The sequence below is a fragment of the Symphalangus syndactylus genome, chromosome 12 (genome assembly GCF_028878055.3).
Source record: "Symphalangus syndactylus isolate Jambi chromosome 12, NHGRI_mSymSyn1-v2.1_pri, whole genome shotgun sequence".
In the NCBI taxonomy this organism is placed as follows: domain Eukaryota; kingdom Metazoa; phylum Chordata; class Mammalia; order Primates; family Hylobatidae; genus Symphalangus; species Symphalangus syndactylus.
In genome coordinates this window covers 49,821,822-49,843,757 of record NC_072441.2, presented here as the reverse complement: position 1 = coordinate 49,843,757, position 21,936 = coordinate 49,821,822, and the positions used below count along the sequence as shown (strand labels likewise).

The following is a 21,936-nucleotide window of genomic DNA, read 5'->3' as shown; positions in this document are numbered from 1 at the left end:
AAAAAAGATAGATGGTTTCCAATATCTGTAATTATGAACTAGACAGACATTTAGTATTCCCTTATCATTTCCTAAATAATAAAATCATGATCTTTTATATTAATTATGCTCTAGTCATTTCCTACATCAAAGATAATTAGGCAACATGATATTTTTCATTCACCAAAGAGAGAACACAATAAATATTTTTAACAACGGAAACCTTAATGTGGTATAAGGTTAAAATTCTATAGTATCTCAAATGTTTTTAAAAACAAGAAAAGCAGACTAGTTATCCATTCCAGCAATTACCCAAATGTCTGCCAACCTCTAACCTCTAAATGTTGACTTTAGTCAAAGATATTCTAGGTTAGATAACTAAGTAACTATCAGGAAGGGAGTTTTGTTTGTTTGCCTGGCAACTGAAAAGAAATGAAGATCAAGGAAGCAGCCTTGCCTGGAGTTTTTAATGAATGTGAGACAAGCCCTACCAAAGGCAATTATTAAACCATCCCCCAAAGTTGTTTGTTCCATGTACAAATGCAGTCCTGGTTCCATAAGACCTCTAGGTGTAAAACAGCATCATCAGCCTTCTTGCCAGCCTCACCTGTTGAAATATTAAAAAGGAAGAATAAAACACCAATATGTACAAACCCAGAGGCAGACAAAGCAAAATACACTCAAGGCTGTAAGAAATTAATTTTTCAAATTCAATAAATAAACCTTCATTGCATACCTATGTTAAACTGCTTAAAATTAAAATTCAAGAATACTTATATTTTGTACTGCTCTTGAAATACTTTACCCTCTCTAGACTGACTCACACACACCATAAAGTCCACATTTAAAACTTATGTTTTGCTGCAGGCAAAATGCCAATAAATAATAAAAAAAAAAGGGAAGAAAAGACTAATAGAGCCAGGTGACACAGATCACTTTATCACCAGCCCAGGTTTGCTTCTGCACAGTCCTATTTTCCAGATAATATAATTGTGAACAAATTTGCAGAAACTGAAAATGGAACATTAGGAGAAAAAAAGAACACTTAAGTACATAAGTGTGTGTTAATTCCAAATACGTATATACTTTCATAATAATTGAAAGTTGTTTTCTAAAAGATGTGAAAGCATGTCCTGTCAATAGCCACTACCAGCTTGTTAATCAGTTTTTACAAGCTTTGTCTGAGAGTTAATTTTTCAAAACTGTGTCACTAATTTCACATTGTGCTTCCTGAATAAACTCATTAGCTTCCCCTGTAAGTCTTAGTTTCTGTTCACCAAAATTACCTGCTCAAAAGTGAAAAATACAGTAGGGAGAAAAAATAAAGCCTGTTGTTTTACTGACTCTGAATTCCTTTTGAAAACTTAATCACTTAGTTTGTGAGTTTAGACCCCACTCTAAGGTCATCTTGCAGATTCAGTTCTCATTTTTTCCTCCCCTCTCCCCACAGAAATCAAGAGAACTAGGGTCATGTGCCCTCCATTCAACTTTGCAAGGATGGACATGTGAGAGGACTAAGTGGGCAGGACAGTGATGAAATGGCTATATTGTATGAGGTTTTAAAGGCTAATTTGTTATGGACTTGAGAAAGGTGAGGAAGGAAAATTGTTTTTCAAACTCAACGCTATTGATATCTTGAGCAGAGAATTCTTTGTTAGAAGAGCAAGGAATTGTCCTGTGCATTGAAGAATGTTTAACAGCATTCCAGATCTCTGACCACAAAATGCCAGTAATACCACCCTAGTAGATGTGACAACAAAAATTGTCTCCCAACACTCCCAAGTGTTCCATTGGTGACAAAACTTCCATACCAAGATACATTCTTATACGTAAGTAAAGCATCAAAAATATTGCAAAATCATCGATTACTATAACCACGAGGGACGGTTAAATTGAGGTAGCCATTGTGAATTACTGTAGACAAAACAAAACAAAACAAAACAACACAATTACTGAATCATCTCATCAAATGTGTTTATTCTTGTGAATTGAGTCCTAGTTCCGTAAGACCTCTGGATGTCAGACAGAATCACTAGCCTTGTATTAAGTGAAAACACAGAACAGCATATTTGAAAGTCAAGTCTGCAAGTCCATACAGAGTCGAATCTGAGAATTTCAGAGCTGGAAGGAATCTTGGAGACCATCTATACAAACATTGTCTTTTTACTGATGGACACTGAGTCTAGCCAACGTATCTGACTTATCCAACATTACATAGCTAGTTAGTGGCAGTGGTGAGATAAGAATCCAAATCTTTGAAATCCAAATCCAGATTCTTTCTTCTATATCAAAGTATAGGTCTATTTAGTATGGTAGGTTACTGAAGTTTTTCATTGAATGTTTTTCAGCCCCATTCATATATGTAAATTCAAAGCATGGCAGTAGTCTAGTTAAAATTTGCTACAAATTTTTTAAGAATCAGATCTTATGGCTTTGATTATCATCTCAGATAATAATTTTCCAGACGTCAGCTTTTTAGTAGTAGGCAAGTTCATCTTGAGATCCATTTTAAGGCATCTCGGCACTTTCTTTTGGAAAATGTTATGTCATAATGATAAAACATTATTAGGTATTTCCACTTAAATATTTCTAAATCTCCTAAAACTTATTCTTCCTTCAAATCTCCCTCTAGTTTTCCCTATCTCTATTATTCTCCTAGTTTAAAAATTCACATTGCCTTTTACTAATTTTTTTTCTGAACACACAATAGCCAAACAATTTCTAAATCCCATTATTCCTTTTATTCATTGTCTTTTTGAAAAACAATTATTTCTTTTCAGCTCCATCACCATCAGACTGTAGAGATCCTTATCAGTATGTCTACAGACTAGTAAGCTGAGACAAATGTATTTTGCCGTATTTAGTCTTTTTTTTTTTTTTTTTTTTTTTTGAGACGGAGTCTTTCTCTGTCCCCCAGGCTGGAGTGCGGTGGCGCGATCTCGGCTCACCGCAACCTCCACCTCCTGGGTTCACGCCATTCTCCTGCCTCAGCCTCCCGAGTAGCTGGGACCACAGGCGCCCGCCAGCACGCCCGGCTAATTTTTTTGTATTTTTTAGTAGAGACGGGGTTTCACCGTGTTAGCCAGGATGGTCTCGATCTCCTGACCTCGTGATCCACCCGCCTCGGCCTCCCAAAGTGCTGGGATTACAGGCTTGAGCCACCGCGCCCGGCCTTGCCGTATTTAGTCTTTTCTCCATCTACTACCCAACTCACTTTGCATATCACCATCTGAGGATTCTTACTAGAATATTTGTCATAAATCTACCAATAAGTAAATATTCATTGAACAATTCCTGGGTCTAGTTAATGTTTTAGACACAAAAGATGGGTAGAACTGGTGGGGAGAGGAGGATTTGTAGCCAAAAAAGTTTTAAACGAGCTTGCTGCTTCTATGAGTTTATATTTCAGTTGAAATGCATATTGCAGTAAACTAAAAGGCTTAATGCAAGAGCACACTTACATGCAAACAGGTAAATACAGAAACTTGCCGTTTGCCATTTCACATTTCTGAGATGTTTATCCTGATTTCCAGTTCAAAGATGAATCTTAGTGATAGCTTGAAAAGTAATAACTATACACATGTATTAACCTTTATAATCCCATTTGTGATAATCTCAACACTTTGTTCTTTCCCCATGTGTGCTTGTTACAGCAACCAATTTTTCCAGTGGTAGCAACCAATGTGCGGTAGCAGCTGATGTCCCCATCTGTTTCTGCTTGCTTTCAATTAAATAAATCATTGTATCACATGCTCAAGCTGACCAATGAACCCTTGGCTAAGGCAGTTTTGAGAGGAACCTTCCAGCAATGTAGAAACTATTGACCCAGACCAATATTTATTCAGGGATATTTACTCACAAGTCACCTCTCCATCAGGGTTCTATCTTCTAGGTTGCCATTTTCTGTCTTCCTGTTAAAGATGGAACCCAGACACTTACTTGTAAGATAGTAGAGCAGAAATATAGGAAACAATGAGGCTCTGAGACCCTATCCAAAAGCCTCAGTTTGGCCTAAACTTTGGATGGTGATTTAGCATTCATGTGTAATAAGTGCCCTTCTAGTTAAAATTATATATTCCCTTATTAAAAGATGGTTGAGATAGTCACTTCTGTGTGCAAGACACATTTCTTCTCTGGTGGTCCATCCTCAACTTTTCTAGAAATATCTCCCCTTGGCATTCACATTTTAAACATAGGAGCAATGATTTTATACAATATGACTCTGCCCCACAGAGGGTCACAGTTGATTTCTAAGAAGTTAGAACCTGAATCAATCTGGGCCACTGAACCCCTTCTCTGAGATTGTGAATTTTAGAGTGAGAGCTCTGGCATTGTCTGCTGAAACTAAAGATGTTAATTGTAAATTAATCTGAGAGTTCCTCACATTAATTTTGTGCCATAGAATGTAAATCAACTGGTTTACACAAGGAGAAAGAAAAATGGAGCAGATGAATAAAAAGGTACATTGGCTAGAGATAAAGAGAATCCTGACATTCTTCTATTCCCGGATAGTTCCTGGGCCCAATTGTATCATTGACTTTTCCATAGCTTAGATTTCCCCTGAATTCTATGGGATATCTCATTATTCTCCCAATAAATTTTCCTATTTTGGTAAAGCTTTTCAAGCTGGATTCCTGCCACCTGTAACTAAAATATGTATCATGAATACATTTTGCCTCCTGCAAGTCCATTAGAGGAAAACGTTGTAGTTTTGAGTAGAAACCAGTCTAAAGGCCATGAATAAACAGTCACAAATACAAACACAGATGTACACACACACATATGCTAAAAGCTAGGCCTGTATACGTTTAGATTCTGTCTTACAAAAAATGAAGGCTACAGTAGCAGCATTATTAAGAAGAAGCAAATTAGAGTTCTCCATGTCATCTGGTTCAAAACATTTACTTGTATCCCGTTATGATTAGAGTGCAAACTCTTGAGTCTGGGGTTCAAAGTCTCTTAACAGAAGCCCCTAAGCCACCTGTGGCAGTACTTACCATCATTTCTACACAATTCCTCCCTACCCATTCTCAGCTAAGTTCTTTTGCCATGCTACCTGCCTGAGAGGCCTGCCCATGCCCAATAAAACTCTTATTTGTCATTCTTCTGGGCCACATTTAGTTTCTGCCTCTTGAGTTCTTGAGTCCACAGAAGGATCTCCATTCTCTGAAATCTTAGAACTCTTGTTATTTTAACCACTTCTTTAACATTTACTACTTGTACCATACATAGTCAACTATTTTAGTGGTCTTGGTTTTAATTCCTGCTGGGAGATTATACCTAATCTCTTTGAGGGCAGAGACCATGCCTTTCTTTTTACAACACTTCCTCCCTTCCCTGAATCCACTGAAAGTGAGCATTTGGTAGAGTGTATTTTATTTGAATTAACACATACAAGAGTAAAATATAGCATATTCCCTAAGGGAACCAATTATAAATTTTGTTTAAAGGAGCATTAAAAAGTTAAATTAAAAAGCTCACATTGGCAGAAGATAAAAAAGTTTTAACCACCAGCTGCTGCTGATATAGGGACATTTGATAATGAAAAACAGAAATATATCTTAAAGGAAAAGAGCTTGTGAGTAAATTGGAAGGGATGATGGTTAAAGAGAAGGAGAAAACATACAAATCCTGTAATATACTTATTTTTCTAAAATCAAGTAAAGTCTGTGCAACCCCTCCCCTTGTAGACTGTCAACTCCATGAGGCCAATTATCCCGTCTGCCTTGTTCATCATAGTAAAGCCAATACCTGACTTTCAGTTGAGAGGGATCCAGTAAGTACTTCTGGAATGATAAACCACTGTTGTACAACCAGAATGCATTTTAAAGTAAGTATGTCTATAAAGGTGACAGGCACTTGATGGTGCAGTGCAGAATTTGCACCCAATTCCTGCAGTGGCAACTAGGGACTGACTGATACAAGCAAAGTATTAAAAACACTACTGATGAAATTTGTATAGTCAGGGAGAAAACCTCTGTACCATGGAGGCTAAAGCCACATTAGTTGCAGGCAGGAAGACTGAGAGCTGTCATTAACAGAGGGGCTCTGATAATAAAAGGGGAATGATCAAAGCAACATTGAACAACATAGAACTAGACCAATGCAGATGAGCAGAGGACATAGAAACTGATGTGAAGAGTGGACATAGAAGAGACTCAAACTAGTACCAAAGAGGAGTGTTCCCTAACTTCTCCAACTTATGGGCTTTAATAGAATCTTAATGAAGAAAAATGATAGTTTTATCAGTAAGCTTTTTCTAGATTTTACTTCAGGAACAAAAGACCCTCAACTCTAAGTGGCTCGATCACATTTTAGGTTGGCTGTAGGTCTGCTGAAGCCCTGTTTACTTTCTCTTCTAGAACATTGGCCAATATAGCAGCTATTATCTGGGATCCTGCCAAACTTGAATTGCCAAATTTAGCAAATGAAAATACAAAACATCCAATTAAATTTGGATTTGAGATAAATAGCGAATGATTTTTAGGTACAGAAATATGTCCCTTGCAATATTTGGGATAGACTTATGCCAAAAAATATTTGTTGTTTATCTGATTCTGATTTAATCATGTGCCCTGTATTTTTTTTTTTTCCTGGCAACCCTTTGCCAGATTCATGAAAGATGAAAAATGTGACCTCATGAAGGCTTTTACACCTTTTACTCAGAAGTGGCATTTGGTGGGTGCAGTGGCTCTTGCCTGTAATCCAAGCACTTTAGGAGGCCAAGGTGGGCAGGTCACTTGAGGTCAGAGTTTGAGACCAGCCTGGCCAACATGGTGAAATCCCATCTCTACAAAAAATTACAAAAATTAGCCGGGCATGGTGGCACGCCTGTAATCCCAGTTATTCGGGAGGCTGAGGCACAAGAATCGCTTAAACCTGGGAGGTGGAGGCTGCAGTGAGTCGAGATAGTGCCACTGCACTCCAGCCTGGGTGACAGAGTAAGATCCTGTCTCAAAAAAAAAGTGGCATTTGACACTTCCACTCTTCTCATTCATTGGCCAAACAAGGCACATGATTAAACTAGTATTATTGGGGTAAGAGGCATCATCCTCCCTTGGAGGTAGGCCTGGAAAAGAGGAGCCATATCAAAGGATATCACTCATTTATACTATGTGTGTGTAAGTGCGTGTGCACGTGCACACATTGGGGTGGGGGTGCTTTCATCTCTATAAAGGAGCTACAATAACTCCTTCCACTAGCGTTAAGAAGTTGCGGGAGCAGGAAGGGCCGCTTGACATCTCTACCCTCTCATTCTCTGAGCTGTCAAGGGAACAGCAGTTCCTGAAACTCTGTTCTAGTTGAGGGAACCACTTTAGTTTGACAGTGAGGGGTCATTTCTGTTAGAGTGATTGCCTTAGGTCTCATTACTTTAGGGCAAGGCCTTGGTACTGGTGAGTGAGCAGTGACCGAGAAAGCAAATCTGAGTGGGAGAAGAAAGTAGTTTGCTAGCAGAGGCTAACCCATCTCTGAAGGGTTCACGTTTGCCTGTGGCCCATGGCATCTTCCACACCTCCTCCTTGGGGGCCACCTTCCTTCTTTACACACCCATTAGCTGGCTCTTCTTTGTAACTATTTTTCCAATTAAAGGCACTTTTTGTTCATGTTTCACTGCACGTCAAAGGATATTTTTCTAGAGGAAAGGGCGAGGGTAGATAGAGAGATGAGCTGGTGACACACAGGATTTTCCTGGTTCCCACAGCCTTCTTCGTTTGGCCCAAAGTCTTACATATATTCAAATTCTTTCATAAAAAACTAATTGCTAACTTTATTCTTTTGTGTCTGCAAGAATTCATTGTTTACTTAGTACAACGGGTGAAAATTGTTCTCATTTCCAAGGTCAGTCATAATAGAGTTAGATTCCTGAAATAGCCTGGAGTATGATAAATACATAGATCTACATGGACTTCTGCTGGGTTTTTCTTTTCTGTTCAAGGCTGTTTCTAAATATTATTTTCCTGCTTCATTATAATATGCTTCATATTCAGAGTTTGCCTAAACAGGACATTTGGCTAATGAAGTGAGATAATGGGGAATTAAATGGTTTTCAGTGTGAAGAGAACAACCTTATTTACAGGGTATATTGCTGATTAAGATTTCTTTTTCTTTTAAAAAGTGACAAATTGATAATTAAGCTCCTCAAATGCAAAGTCATTCCCAACTTGTGATACGGTGTGATCACATGGGATTTCCTAATTTAATACCAATCACACATTTGAATGGGCTGGTATAAAATGAACTTACACACTGGTTGTCACAATTGCTGACGATAGGTGTGAATATATAGGCGAAAAGTATAAACATGAGTTTATCCAAAACTTCATAAATATCTTTATTTGAGTGGAATTACTTCATCGAAGTGCTATCAGCACATAGAAATAGAAATGAACTATGTGGCTTTTGATTTCAAGCACTAGGAATTGGCAAAATGTTTGTTTTAGATGATGGGGCAAAACTTGCAGATATTTAAAAAAACATAAAAATAAACTAGGTGCTACAGGCCACAGTAAACCTCACCTGATCCCATTATTATCTCATTTTACTTTGAATATATAAATAAATCTTGATAATGTTCAGCTTTCCTTAAAATATAAAGTATTGATAATTTTCAGTTTGTGTGTGTGTGTGTGTTTATAATACATGCAAATTATTCTGTGGCTGAGAATTAAGATTCCAGAACTCAAAGGAGCATTTTAACATCATCTCATTCTAGGGTGGCAGAATCTGGTCCAGGTCCTGTTGGTCCAGGTCCTTGCCTCTGGCAGATGTTGCTGAATAATGGAACTTCTTTTCTGCAGAGCACAGGCTGAGAATCACAGTCCATTTTAAAACAGCAGTGCAAACCTGGGCAACATAGTGAGACCCTGTCTCTACAAAAAAATTAAAAATTAGCTGGGTGTGGGGGATGTGCCTGTAGCTACTCAGGAAGGTGAGGTGGGAGGATAGCTAGAGCCCAGGAGTTCAAGGCTGCAGTGAGCATGATCACACCACTGAACTCCAGGCTGGGGGACAGAGCAAGATCCCATCACAAAAACAAAAACAAACCAACCCAAAAAGACACAGGAGTTCAGATAGCACTAGCAATTGGTCTGAGTTGACCTGCAAGAGGGAATCAGTTTGTTGTTGCTGAGAGCTCAACCCCTTTATCTTACAGGAGAGGATGCTGCACTGGGTCGGATTTGATTTACGAGTCCATTGTACATCCACTTCACCAGGCTGTTTAGGCAATTTAATTTCACACAGATACTTTTGAATGACATTTTCTTTTTGCGTGGCATTATTGATATAGAATACTATACAATCATTATCTCTTCCAAAATATTAGAAAAGAAATAAAGGAGAAAATTGTCCTTTTATTTAGCATACGTAATTAGTGAAAAAAGGGAGTTGCATAAAAACAGAAAAACAACATAGAGACATTTTGTGGGTAATTCAAGTGAATTTCAGCATTGTTCCGAGCATTTTATATTGTCAGCTGTTTAAAATGATTTGGGGGTGGGGAGAGAAAGACATAGACTTTGAAATGGCAGATTCTGCATGTCGAGGGCCTGGTGTGGATATTCCTGAGTCTAAGACTGATCTAATCAGTAATCTGCCATCTGATGATGCATTGCTCTTCTGAAGAAAACAGGAGGTAAATAAGAACTAGCAGACAGAGGGAACCCAGCATTCCTGTTAAGCACCACAAGATGGGAAATCTGTATTTTCACTTTGTGACTCAATACCTTCTGTGCATATTGTCCCACGCTGGGAAAATAGCTCCTAGTGCTTTTTTTCGGTTTTGAATTTAGTGGAGTGTATACAAAGAAAGATTTATTTTACAAGTACCTGTGTTGTAGTCTCAACTTCTGGGGAGGCAGTGGCAAAAGCAGGGTAGCTCAGGGTGTAATTGGTAAGCAAAGAAACAAATTTTCAGTTTATTCAGCTTCCTGTTATTATAACTCCCCTGCCTGGGCTTCCTACCCACCCTCCCCGATTAGTTGACACACTCTTCATTCTTCTGAGGTACCCTCTGTCATTGGGCTCTTAAGACGTGGATTAAAATCTGTCTGGTGAGAATCTGATAATATCATTATTATTGAAGTGTAAATGACTAATAAACTGTTATCTTCCATAGATACATTTGCATTTTAACAGGGATAAAGCCTTAAGCCAAAATAATCAGGGTCTTTTGTTTATTTTGTTCCCGTTGTACTTTTATCACACTAATCTTCCTATGCTGAGAAAGATAGTTAAGTGTAATCTTCAAAGGTTGTCATTATGTAAGTCAAGCAGCTTTGATGGGTTTGGGGATCAACTACCCACAATAATGCATCTAGTTTTAAATGCAGAAATAAATTTTGTCCAATGAAAAATACTTTTTTTTTTCTGTTTGCCTACGGTATAAGGAACTTTCTATTTTTGTGATCTGCTTGAAATGGTTACAATTTTCCTCACTGGCCCCCAACCCAGAGGGGGAGTCTCTTTTTCGAGATCTCTTCCTTCTCATAATGTGATTCTCAGCCCTTCACAAAGACCTCTCATCCTCCCTCTCCAAGCTGGGGCCCAGAGCATGGTCCCATTAGAAGTATCATGCATAAATGCTATTTGATAATCACTGCTTTTTCTCTCCTTCATCCCCAACCAAGACTCTTTCTCATATTCCCAAATGCATTTGGTAAACTATAAAGTGCTAAACAAAAGTGAATATACATTATCTCTGTGGTTATATTATCATTTCAAATTTTTATGGAGTCAGGAGAAACTGACATTGGGTAACCAGATATTCATAGATTGGATTATTAAAAGTGAGTCAAATTAAAGAGTTTGTTAGTATTTGCAGGGACATATTGTTAAACATATACTTTGATAGCTGTCATTAAATGTTTAGACTTCTAACTAATAAATTAAAATGACCCTAGAATAGGACAGGGATAAAACTTGAATATGCAGCTTAAGTTTTGATTATTATATGACTAAAACTTCAGCTGGGATAAACTCCAGCAATATTGCAAACTGCAGGCAGGCTAATGAAGAAAAAAGTACGCACTGACTCATGTACTCTGCATTTGGCTAAAAAGACTGTTGAAGTTAAAAAGAAAATAATGGAGTAGAATAAGACCTCTAGAAGAAATACCGGACTGAAATCTTATGTATTTCCTCAATTTGAAAGGGAAGGCAATTATTTCCTGTTTTAAGTGGACGCTACTGCTCTTGAGGCTGTCCATGGTCATTTCTTGAAACAAACGCGTTTACGAAGTGACCACTGGGTGTGTGTCAATGATCTAAGAACTGAGGGATATGGAAAATTGTGGATTGATCTTTACTCATGCTGAGCTTCCTATCCTTTCTCTGAAAATGTGTGTCCAGTGTTAGTAATGCAGATCAAATGACCTTCCACCAACAGCGAAGTTGGTAAAGGGCTTAAACAGGTTAAATAAATTTCGATGTGTGTAGTTATTCCCCCTTTAAAAGCAACATTTGAAGGAAAGATGTAGAGCAAAATATCTAGAAAAACAAATTTAAAAATCAAAATAGGAAATGAATCACTACAATTACAAGAAAAGACATCGACAAATGAGATGCTGCAATGTATTGCCCCTCTGGACCAGCAGTCTGAGGAAAAAAAAATATATCTAAGCTTAAACCTTCATGGAACCAAATTGTTCGGGTGCCGGAAGCATTATGCCTTGAGATATTTTGCCAAGTAAATGGTGTTTCACTGTACACTAAAGAAAACCGCATTCTTTCTCACACTCACCAAAAAATGAAAAAAATAAATCACACCTCTATTCAGAGCCCAGGTTGTCATCAGAAAGGAAAAGGTTGGAGTTCATTTATCATGTGCATTTCTACGGCTACAAAGATAATTGGGTTGATTCCATCTAGCCTTTGCTTCTCTCACATTTTAATTGAAAAGCCTCCAGAGTGTTGGAAGCACAGAGCTGGCCTGAGACTTGAGGAGACTTCAGTTAGGCAGAGATGGACTAAAATGACAACCAGAAGACAGACTAAGCGGTCTGTTGGACCAGGAGCCTGTTGTGTTAATGCTTGAAACTTACTGGGAAAGGGACTGACAGGGGAAGCCATACATTCTGTATCTGTTTTCTGCAAGGAAATCCAGGTTTCATTTCTGGCTACATTTAATTTAACATTTTTATCAAGGCATTTGTGTCAGAGTAAATACCTAACTTTGGGACAGTTTTTAGCCTGCAGAATTTAAGGAAAGCTTGGTTGATTAGAAGTAAAGGGCTAGAGAGCAAATGGCATTGGAGTCAGCAGAAAGTGAAACCAGTCTGAAACTTTTGGGCAGTGTTAAAATAGGCATACATTTAACATCATTTTCATTTTTCATCATCAAACTCGCCCCTATTAAAACTTTGCAGGTTCAGTTGGTCAAGTTTTTATGACTGAACATACTCTCTAAGCATGCTCAAGTTGTGCTTAGGAGATTAATTTATAAGCTCTTCTGACTCTGAATCTCCAAGGTTTATTCTGTCTATGTGTTGTTTGCATAATGCACTTTGTACAGCTAAAGCACTACCTATAAGGGGATTATTTTCATATTCAGCACATTAAAAATCCAGCTCAATTCACAGATCCCATTCTGTGTTTATGCCTGAGATAACAGGTGAAAAGTATCTCATTACAAATGTCCATGAAGCAAACATAAGAACGTGAATGTTTGGGGAGAGAATGTGCCCCTACTGAAATTAATTCCCCAATGGTTTTATTAAAGTCTGCAAATTGCATTATTTTCCCATCATATTTGAAATATTGCCCTCCTTTAATGCCTGCTCTAACCCATGCCATACCATCTTCCCTGGAGTGTCTAGACATGGTGTCTTAGATTTATGTGTATGATCTCAGTGTGTTACAACATCACTCCTGACTAATGCATTATTACAATACTTACAGATATTCCCAAGTGCCACTGTATTGATTAGAAAATCACCAATCTGCATATGCACACCATCTGTGCTGCAGAGAAGCAAAACATGCAGGATGACATTTGCCTTATTCGAAGGCAGATTCAGAAACCACTAATAGAACGAAGAGGGAATTCTCTTTCGCAGGGAAGGGATTTGGCTTTTTAGAATAGAAAAAAAAAGTGGACAATATGAATTTTTATAGAACTGTACAGTATAAAGTATTTAAAACTAGTCACCTTTCTCTCTTTTCAGGTATATGGAAAGCCCAGGTCTTAGCATACAAACAGCATGCTTAACCATTTAAATCCTGAAAATGATACCATGTCAGGACCACTGGTGCCATGAAATTGATAAATCTCAGCTCAACTGCAGCCCCCCTTTGGTAGAAAAGCTGCCTGTAGTGAGCAGTTGGTTGTGTCTCAGTGGAAAGGCCGAAAGCATGCCTGCAAAAGATGAATGAGACACTCACCTACTGGGCTGAAATGCTTTTAAAGGACAGGAATCTGTTTATCTTTGATTGATTGTTCAGTCTGATACTTTCCTTTATAAAGTTTATTGACTACAAGCACATAAATCAAAGAAAAACAAATCACAGGTTCAATTTTGGGGGCATTGACATCCTGCCATCTCTGCAGCAACTGCTCATACAAGTCAAGGGGGCAGGAAGAAGGATGCAAGTAACTAGGGGAAAAAAAAAATCACATGATGGAAATGGCCAACAAAGTCCTACCCTTATTATGCTCCTAATGGCTCTTTAGATGGCAAATGTCTTGATACATCCTGCAATGCCAGTAGTTTAGGCAGCTGTTGGAATGTGGATGATGACAAAAAAATGAAACAAAAACAACAAACTAATTTGAAAAGCAATTACAAGCAAATGACACTCAGATCTGCCATTTTTGAATGTCCCCTGTTATGGATCACCCAATTTGTCCCCAGTCTTATTTATTAAAGTACATTTATTCAACTCCCTCAACGCTTAAGAAAAAAATATAAAAATATTAAGGCAAAAATTATGACTTTTGAGTGAACAGAGAGAATAGCAGCAGGAGGCTCTACTCGCATTCCTCCAGTCCTGCCCCAAATGTACGAAAATGTGGCCATGCCAGCCTGGCCTAATGAGGAGCTCTTTCCACCAGGACTGTGGAAGTACATTCTAACAGTGGCATAACCCACCTGGATTTGTGTTAGGAAGCCTGATGATGCATCACATTGTGTCTCCTTTTAAACTAAGTGTACACAGACTAGAATATCTACAAAAAGTGCACTGTTAGTGTGGGTATGTGCCTTTCTCGCAATTTGGTTAGAACAACAACCAGTTTCTCGCTGTGAAGAGTCAACAGCAGCCTTCTCAATTTGTTTTTTTGAGGTATCCTTGAAACATGTTTTAAAAATGAAAAATAACTGCATTCTTTATTTCTTGTGCATTTCTCAAGTTTATTACTTTCAATTTGTTGCCTTTTAGATGAAAATTACTGTGGGACACTGCAGAATTCAGGGTGATACTAACTTTCGGTGTCACAGGCCTGTCTCTGAAAACATTTTCTGTATTTCAAGTAAAATTAGAGAAAGGGGAGCAATGGGGCCAAAGTGGGAGACAGAAACCAGTCCTCTACATGCAGCTATCTGTAAGAATGTCCAAACGACCACCCCAGGTAGCAGGAGTCATGGTATAATATCTGAGCCATGGAAGGTAAAGCCAGCCCCAACTGACAGCAGCTGTAGAAAATTGAGAGAAGGAGCTGGCTGCTGGGCAGAGTGTAAAATGCAGCCTTATTTCTCCCCTGCAGGAGCTCAGAATACCTCACAAAGCCTTCCCAAGAGCAAATATCACCTTGCAGTGGTCACCACTGTCGGAGTCACTAATGAGGCCTAATTGGAGGACAGAGTCTGCCTGTGCACATTAGCATCTCTAAGTTGTCCCAATTAAGGAACAAGATACAACAGGGTGGGCATTGTTTGGATACTGGTGCCCCGCTTGGGTGTGCTGCGAGGAAGAAGGCCAAAGGCTGAGTGCCTGCAACCACCCAATGTGTGACCTAATTGCTAATTGGTGCACAACCTTAGGTGGCCTGCTGCTTCTTAATGATGTTTGAGACAGTTTGGGGTCCTAGAACAACAAGCTTGTTTTGGAACAAAGCCAACAATTTATCTTCGTTTATCACTGCTTTACCTGTGTTATCAGGAAACACACACACACACACACACACATTGCAGGATGGGAATAAGAAATACAACTCAGTACTATACTGTAAGTAAGAGGCCCATCATCATTAACAGGCAGAAAATCTAGTCTACTTTGGTGTGTAAAGCCACGTTAAAGAATATGCTTCTGGAGCATCAAGGAAAAATAGAGAAATGAATAGCACATTATGGATTAAAGATGAGATCATAGCAAGAATCTTTTAAAATTTAAGGAATTGATCTCAGAACCCAATGCTTATGAGAATGTCTTCATTATCACATTTGTCTCAGTCCATTTCTGGTCTTCACATTTTCAGGCAACTGTGGAATGAGTAGAAAAGTTTTAGATGGCTTACATGGACTGAGGAAGGAAAGTTATTTTTGACAAGATAAAAACAAGAATAGACTGAAACTTTTTACTCATTTCTTTATTCATTTAATGATGAATGTTCCAGGCACTCATAGGTGCTAGGGCTTACAGGATGGACAAAACTGACTAATCTCTGCCTTCACAGAATTTAGACATTTCCAAACGTCATTCAGTGTAACAAAAGTAGCAATAGTTGAATTTTATTATGTTTTTAAGAACATACTAGGCGAGGAGAGAATGTTAACTCAATCTAGGGGTCAGGGAATTTCCTGAAGAAACTCTAAGACATTGAGGAGACCATTCCTCTGCCATTGGAATACAACTGATTTGTACTTTCCCTTAGAGTCATTGCATTAGTCCGTTATCACACTGTTATAAGAACCTTCCAAGACTGGGTAATTTATAACAAAAAGAGGTTTAATTGTCCCACGGTTCCATATGGCTGGGGAGGCCTCAGGAAACTTACAATCATGGTGGAAGGCGAAGTGGAAACAGGCACCCTCTTCACAAGGTGGGAGGAGAGAGAATGGCTGAAGGAGGAACTTGCCAGGAACTTATAAACCAGTAGATCTTGTGAGAACTCACTATCGTGAGAACAGCGTGGGGGAAACTACCCCCATAATTCAATTACCTCCACCTGGTCTCTCCGTTGACGCGTAAGGATTATCGGAATTACAATTCAGGATGAGATTTGGGTGAAGACACAAAGCCTAACCATATCAGTCATATGAAGTGATATTTGGACTGGTTTTAAAATTAACATTTTATTTGACAAACATAGCATAATGGTTTTTAAATACACCTGATTTCAAATGACTGATTTAAATAGGAAAAGGTGTGTATATGGAAAAATGATGAAGTAGAAAAATAGTAAAGGAAAAGATCCAGGGAAGGGGAAGAAATAGTGAAAGAAGAAATGTCCCTACAGCAATGAGGACACTCAATGAGAGATATAAAATGAAGGAGAAAGTAACTGGCAGCATAGATAGGAAAGGAGCAGAAATAGAAGGAAAGAGATATGGACATGGAAAAGGAAATGGGACACTGAAAAATATAAAGTAGCTCCAGGGGACAATTTCTAGTTTTATATGAACTGATCTGGTTAGAGCTTCTGTGTTCTGTACATTGTATTTCCAGAAGTAGTTAACTTTTCTCATTAACTGTCTTCTAAATGCTAAATTGCTAGTCAAACCCTATTTACAGTTCTTCAATTGGGACAGAAAAATAATCTTTTTGAATGATGTCCAATCAAGGAACATAAACAACAGCCTGAGAATTATTACAGATATTTGTTGGCAACAAATATTAATTAACTAACATGTGCATGGCTCAGTTCATTTATTCAACAAATATTCATTGTTCAACAAATATTTAATATAGTCAAAAATATTGTCCAAGGCATCACTGAAGAACAATCATTAAACTACGAATATTTTTAATGTAATTGTCCAGAGCACGATATTAAACACACACTAATTTTTGCTCACACTCCTCTCCTCCTCCTCCTATTTTTACCTGTATCCTACAATACTGTCCCTTCTGTCCTGGCCCAATCCAACTTTCCCCAGTCACACAATTCAAGATTCGTGTTCTGTGTGGAACTTTTTCCAACTGTCCTTTTTTTCCTCTCAAAACTCCTGTGATCAAAACACCTCAATAAGATCATGTTACTACTATCTCTGCCGATCTTTGATGCTTTCAATTCCCACAAAATCACTATAGTGCCAAAGTCAGTTTTAAAGAGGGGGAGGGGAGTGCTTTATCTCTGTATAATGCTCAGAGGGAAGTCCCATAGTGTGATGTACCTGGAGCCCCCAAAATAGAGTATAGAGTAGATTGCAGTAGCTCTTTCTAGTCCCGTTATTAACTATTTTTCTAACTTCAATGGGGTGATTGGGCTGAATTGTGGCCCCTTCCACGATTCAAACGTGAAAGCCCTAACCCCTAACTACTTCAGAATGTGACGATATTTGGAGATAGGACCTTTGAAGAGGAGATTAAGCCATTATGGTGGGCCCTGATCCAATCTGACTGGTGCTTTTGTAAAACAAAGGAAATTTGGACACACACCTGTGGTACACACACACAGAGAAAAAACCATGTGAGGACTCAGGAGGATGCCATCAGCAAGCCAAAGAGAGAGACCTCTGAAGAAACCAAACCTGTTGACAATTTGATATTGGACCTCCAGCCCACAGAATTGTGAGAAATACATTTCTGTTGTTTAAGCCACCCAGTCTGTGACATTTTGTAATGGTAGCCAGAGCAGACTAATACAAGGGATATATCACAGCCAGGGAGTTAATATAGAACAGGTTTCTTTGAACCTACTATACTGGGCTTTACTCACTGCTTACAATCAGGACTGGATCTGCTCTGACTTTTCTTACTGAATTCCTTCTTTCTGGTACATTTTATGTTTGGGGCTCTGCTATTAAGTTTTTAAAAATTTGCTTAAAATTTTTATTTTCTATTTATTAGAGTTTGAAAATAAAAAAATTCATTTTTAACCTTTTTTCCTCTAGTTTCCTCAAGTACATGGTATTTTCGTAATAATATTTAAGTGTTACATACCTATAGAAAAGTATACAGATCATGAATATACCAGCTCAATGAAGTTGAATAGTCTACACGTCTAAATAACAAGTACCTGGATTCAGAAACAGAATAGCTTCAGGAACTCAGGAGCCTTCCTTGTGACCTCTTTTCCCCAAATAATCATTATCTGATTTCTAATACCATAGGTTAGATTTGTCTACTTTTGAACTTTATACGAATGGGACCACAGAGTGTGTACTCCTATGTTTAGATTTTTTGGTCAGCATTATATTGGTGAGATATGCATAATGTTGCATATGGCTCCATTTCATTTATTCTCATTGGAGTACAGTATTTCATTTTATTAATACTTCATAATCTATTCATTCTACAGTTGATAGGCTTTGGGATTACTTTCAATTTATAGAGATAGTCTGAATAGCACTGCCACAAAAATTACTGAGTCATTAGCTATGTATATTCAGTTTTAGTTATTCTAAACAGTTTTCCAAAGTGTTTTTACCAATTTACAATTATACTAGCATTGTACGAAAGTTCTAGATGATACCAACTCTCCAATACTTGGTACTGACAGTCGTTTTTATTTTAACCATTCTTAGTTTGTACAGCTGTATTAACTGTGGTTTGAATTTGCATTTGTCTGATGACTGTCACCAAAACACATTTCAGTTTGTCACTTTATTTTGGGACATGAATGTTTAAGTTTTTCTACATTTAACAAAATGATTATTTCTATTGATTTGTAGAAGATCTTTATATGTTCTGAATAGGACTCCCTTGTTGGGTATATGTATTGAAAATAACTATTACCATTTTGTGGGTTGTTGTTTTATCTTCCTTAGGAGTATTTTTTGATCATTTAAAGTTCTCAATTCTAATGTTGTCCACTTTGACTTCCTATTTTCGTGTCTTGTATAAGAAAATTTTGCTAACCCAACTCATTATGATGTTCTCCTATATTTTCTTCTCAAAGCTTGTTTATTTTAAATTTATTTTTACCTGTCCTACTTATATCTATAATCATACTGGATTTGATTTTATGTATGGTGTGAGGAAGGGGCTGCAAATGATTATCCAATTGGCCCATCATTTATAAAAATATCAATATCCCCACTGCAATGTAACATCATTTTTATTTCACTTTTATTACAATTCAGTGTAAATCTCTTTTTGGAATTTGTATCCTGTTATTTTTGTCTGCTTTTTTGTTTGTTTTTATGCCAAAACTTCATGGTTTTGATATCATTATTATTATTATTATTATTATTATTATTTTTGAGATGGAGTCTCACTCTGTCCCCCAGGCTGGAGTGCAGTGGTGCGATCTTGGCTCACTACAAGCTCTGCCTCCCAGGTTCACGCCATTCTCCTGCCTCAGCCTCCTGAGTAGCTGGGACTACAGGCGCCCGCCACCACACCTGGCTAATTTTTTGTAGTTTTAGTAGAGACAGGGTTTCATCATGTTAGCCAGGATGGGCTCGATCTCCTGACCTCGTGATCCGCCCGCCTCGGCCTCCCAAAGTGCTGGGATTACAGGCATGAGCCACCGCGCCCAGCCAGTTTTGATATCTTACAGTGTAACTTCTCCACCTTCATTTCTCTTCTTCAAGATGTCTTGGTTATTCTTAGACTTTTGTATGTCCATATAAATATTAGAATCATCTTGTCAACTTTCACCAACCAAATTTTTGAAATTTTAGTTGGGTTTGTGATGAATCTACTGACTAGATAGAGAACTCTTGTCTCTAAAATAGTTATCCAATTCATGAATATGCTTTATCTTTTATATGTTTAGGTCTTCTTTACTCTTCCTCAGTAATATTTTATGGTGCTATATGCAGAGGTCTGGTACATCAATTACTAGACTGATTTCTACATTTCTGACTTTCAATGCTTTTGAAAATTATATTATTTAAATTTTTTAATTTTATGATGGTTTGTTGCTAGTGGCTAGCATATAGATATACAAATTTTGTCTATTGGCCTTGTGCCCAGTGATATTGTTGAATTCATTTCTTACAGTTTGTAGACTCTTTTGGATCTTCTTTATACGCAAGCATATCCTCCAATAGCAACAAAATTTTATTTTTTATTTTCTAAATTAAATGCCTTTTATTTAATTTTCTTGTCTTATTTCACTGGGACTAGGGTCTCCAGTGCGATATCGAAAAGGAATGATGATATTCAGCCTCCTTTCCTTATGACTGTTCTTAGGAGAAAAGTTTCCAATAAATCATTATTAAATATAATGGTTTATGTAGGATGTTTTTGTAGATACTATTTATTAGATTAAAAGAGGACCATTCCATTTTTTTTTATTTTAATATTATTGTACTATAAGTTTTAGGGTACATGTGCACAATGTGCAGGTTTGTTACATATGTATCCATGTGCCATGTTGGTTTGCTGCACCCATTAACTCGTCATTTAGCATTAGGTATATCTCCTAATGCTGTCCCTCCCCCCTCCCCACACCCCACAACAGTCCCCAGAGTGTGATGTTTCCCTTTCTGTGTCCATGTGCTCTCATTGTTCAATTCCCACCTATGAGTGAGAACATGCAGTGTTTGATTTTTTGTCCTTGTGATACTTTACTGAGAATGATGATTTCCAGTTTCATCCATGTTCCTACAAAGGACATGAACTCATCATTTTTTATGGCTGCATAGTATTCCATGGTGTATATGTGCCACATTTTATTAATCCAGTCTATCGTTGTTGGACATTTGGGTTGGTTCCAAGTCTTTGCTATTGTGAATAGTGCCGCAATAAACATACGTGTGCATGTGTGTCTTTATAGCAGCATGATTTATAGTCCATTGGGTATATACCCAGTAATGGGATGGCTGGGTCAAATGGTATTTCTAGTTCTAGATCCCTGAGGAGTCGCCACACTGACTTCCACAATGGTTGAACTAGTTTACAGTCCCACCAACAGTGTAAAAGTGTTCCTATTTCTCCACATCCTCTCCAGCACCTGTTGTTTCCTGACGTTTTAATGATGGCCATTCTAACTGGTGTGAGATGGTATCTCATTGTGGTTTTGATTTGCATTTCTCTGATGGCCAGTGATGATGAGCATTTTTTCATGTGTTTTTTGGCTGCATAAATGTCTTCTTTTGAGAAGTGTCTGTTCATGTCCTTTGCCCACTTTTTGATGGGGTTGTTTGTTTTTTTCTTGTAAATTTGTTGGAGTTCATTGTAGATTCTGGATATTAGCCCTTTGTCAGATGAGTAGACTGTGAAAATTTTCTCCCATTTTGTAGGTTGCCTGTTCACTCTGATGGTAGTTTCTTTTGCTGTGCAGAAGCTCTTTAGTTTAATTAGATCCCATTTGTCAATTTTGGCTTTTGTTGCCATTGCTTTTGGTGTTTTAGACATGAAGTCCTTGCCCATGCCTATGTCCTGGATGGTAATGCCTAGGTTTTCTTCTAGGGTTTTTATGGTTTTAGGTCTAACATATAAGTCTTTAATCCATCTTGAATTAATTTTTGTATAAGGTGTAAGGAAGGGATCCAGTTTCAGCTTTCTACATATGGCTAGCCAGTTTTCCCAGCACCATTGATTAAATAGGGAATCCTTTCCCCATTTCTTGTTTTTGTCAGGTTTGTCAAAGATCAGATAGTTGTAGATATGTGGCATCATTTCTGAGGGCTCTGTTCTGTTCCATTGATCTATATCTCTGTTTTGGTACCAGTACCATGCTGTTTTGGTTACTGTAGTCTTGTAGTATAGTTTGAAGTCAGGTAGCATATGCCTCCAGCTTTGTTCTTTTGGCTTAGGATTGACTTGGCAATGCGGGCTCTTTTTTGGTTCCATACGAACTTTAAAGTAGTTTTTTCCAATTCTGTGAAGAAAGTCACTGGTAGCTTGATGGGGATGGCAATGAATCTATAAATTACCTTGGGCAGTATGGCCATTTTCACGATATTG

The 21,936-nt window shown here is 37.8% G+C and overlaps 1 long non-coding RNA gene across 1 annotated transcript in view; it reads right to left on the bottom strand.

Moving 5' to 3' along the window:
* Window positions 1–442: 442 nt before the first annotated feature.
* The window catches only part of LOC134734123 (uncharacterized), a 42,418-nt gene continuing 20,924 nt past the window's right edge, over window positions 443–21,936 (bottom strand). The window contains exon 3 of the long non-coding RNA XR_010117487.1: window positions 443–586. This is a non-coding gene — a long non-coding RNA (uncharacterized lncRNA). The remainder of the gene's footprint in view (window positions 587–21,936) is intronic.